Source organism: Urocampus carinirostris, chromosome 14, assembly GCF_059441175.1.
Source record: "Urocampus carinirostris isolate Australia breed hairy pipefish chromosome 14, RoL_Ucar_1.0, whole genome shotgun sequence".
Taxonomy (NCBI): domain Eukaryota; kingdom Metazoa; phylum Chordata; class Actinopteri; order Syngnathiformes; family Syngnathidae; genus Urocampus; species Urocampus carinirostris.
The window spans coordinates 30985267-30987934 of record NC_142362.1 but is presented as its reverse complement, the minus strand read 5'-3'; the positions used below and the strand labels follow the sequence as shown (position 1 = coordinate 30987934).

Sequence of the window (2668 nt, the reverse complement as noted above, 5' to 3'; positions counted from 1 at the left end):
TCTGGCTACAAAGGGGGCTGCAATTATAGTTTGCAGTCGTCTCAAACCAGTGAAGATTGTCCACAACTCTGGAAGTGTTAGGAGGAATTGCATATCTGCAGGTAGAATGCTAACAGGTAGAATGGTAGCGGTAGGCGAATTGATAGTAGCAATTATAGCAACGTTTTTTTTGTTATTTGAAGAAAACCTTAATGTGCAAAAGAGAAGAAGAAAAAGTAAAAGAACTCTCAGGAAGACAACTGGGATGGCGTTCCCCAGGTTTCTCCAAGAACCCCACGGGCGCTGAGATGCTTTTGCACCCGGCAGTGGTGAAGCCATATTTGACACTCCTTGCTGAGAGCTCCAACCCTGCAACTCTGGAGGGCGCTGCAGGGTCACTTCAAAACCTCTCACTGGAAGTTTGCGGCATACAACCGTGCTGCAGTGTGGTAGGAAAAAGAACTTTCCATCCTGGTGGAGCTGCTGCGAATGGACAACGATTAATGTGTCCCAGCCGTTGCAAGCACGCATGCACCGAAAAAGGCGAATGCTGCCACCGCCAATGTCTGGGCAGCTGCACGCACGCAAACAGCGACACGGCATGCGCCGCCTGTCTGCATTATTACCACGAAGGCCGCTGCGTGCCCGACTGCCCGCCCGGCACTTTCAAGTTCGAGGGCTGGCGCTGCATCACCATGGACCTTTGCTCACAAGTTCACCTGCCCAGCGACGTTCACTTCGTCATCCACGAGGGCGAGTGCATTGCCGACTGCCCTTCCGGGTCCGCACCAACGAGAGTAATCGGATGCTGTGCAGCGCCTGCAACGGCCTATGCGACAAAATCTGCTCCACCTCCGTCATCGACTCGGTGAACGCCGCTCAGTCCCTCAAGGACTGCACCGTCATCGCCGGCAATCTGGACATCAACATCCAGCACCTTCACAACCTCTGGGACTGGACTCAGCACAACCTAACCATCCGTGCGGGACGCCTCTTCTTCCGCCTCAATACCAAACTCTGCATGTCTGAGATCCACACCATGTGGGAGAAAACCAGCGTCACGGAAAAGCCCCAGGAAGGCGACTTTCGCAATAACGGCGAAAGAGCCAGTTGTGTGAGCCACGTCCTCAGGATTTTGTCCAACAGCACGTCCAGCTATGCCATCCGCCTGATGTGGGAGCGCTACCATCCACGGGATTACAAAGGCCTTATCAGCTTTATGGTCTACTACAAGGAGGCCCCTTCTCAAGAACATCACCGAATTCGACGACCAGGACGGCTGCGGTTCCAACAGCTGGCACATGGTGGACGTGGATCTTCCGAAGGATAATAATACGGACCCCAAAGTCGCCATTCACCACCTCAAACCCTGGACCCAGTATGCCATTTTTGTCAAGGCCATTACCCTGCGGGTGGAGGACAAGCACATTCCTGGTGCAAAGAGTGACATTATTTGAATTCGAACTCGTCTGTCATTGCCGACCGTGCCCAAAGAACCCCGTGCCTACGCAAATTCATCCATGAAGCTGCTGGTCAAATGGTCGCCGCCTTTTTTTCCCAACGGCAACCTAACTTACTACCTCGTCAGATGGCAGCGGCAGCCAGAAGACCGAGAGCTATACCTGCACAATTACTGCTCCAAAGAGCTGAAGATCCCGATCCGGATCCTTGCCACGGGATTTAGCGACATGGAGGAGATCAGCAAGCCCACCAAGTCGGAATTGTCCGGGGCCAAGAAGGGTCCTTGCTGCGTTTGCCCAAAGACCCCAGAGGAGAAGGACCGGGAGAAGGATGACCGCGTCTTTCTCAAGCTCTTTGAGAACTTCCTCCACAACGCCATTTTTTTTTGCAAAGACCTCAAGATCGTCGTCGCCGGGACCTTTTTGGCCTGGCAAATGCCACTTCCTTACATTTTCCAGATCTTTTTTCAGAAGTTTTTGACTACGGTGAATCAGACGACAAAGTTTAACCTCTAAGTGTAACATGAGTACTATAACATGATTCTGTAACTGAAAATCGAGAGAAGAAGTTATTGGATGACAAAGAGAAATAGTGCAAAGTGAATAAACAGGAGGGAAATGATGGATTTAAACTCTAAAGATGTTATTCTACTATTGCACAAGCTTCTTTGCATACAATGCGCCTTTCTTGCTTGTGTTTGAAGAAGGAGGAAACAGGATGAAACCTTATCTGCGGCGAGATAAGGGACCTCTCTGACCGCAGGCACACCTAGTTTTTGTTTGCTATAGATAACATGTTATCGTATAAACAGGTCTCAACTGTTTGTTTTGTTACTCCCCTTCCCTTAGCAGAGGAGACCTTATGTAAATTAGGGCCTTCCGAACACAATAAATAGACAAGGAGCATAAGAATATTTCAGAGTATCCAGCAGACTGCCTTAGGGTAGACTATGGATATTTCTCCTTGCAAGTAAGTTATACTCACGATTCTTTGTGTCTTTTTGTATATAGGTTTTGTACATCTGTTGGGTTAAACCTGACACATAATCCCTTATCCCTGATCACATATTGCTGGGAGTGAGGTCTGTCAGAGTGCATTTTTGTCAGGCCTGACAGCCCTTTTTGCTGTTGTGTCCATCAAAAAGTGAACTGCACTCGTTCAACCACAATTCATTATCTGTAATCACATATAACTGCGAACGGGGGCCGCCTAGTGCATTTTTGTCGAG

General features: G+C 49.3%; 1 pseudogene; it reads left to right on the top strand.

The window, feature by feature from the left end:
* Nucleotides 1–287: 287 nt before the first annotated feature.
* On the top strand, nucleotides 288–2318 carry LOC148353176 (insulin-like growth factor 1 receptor pseudogene; annotated as a pseudogene).
* The last annotated feature ends 350 nt before the right edge of the window (nucleotides 2319–2668 follow it).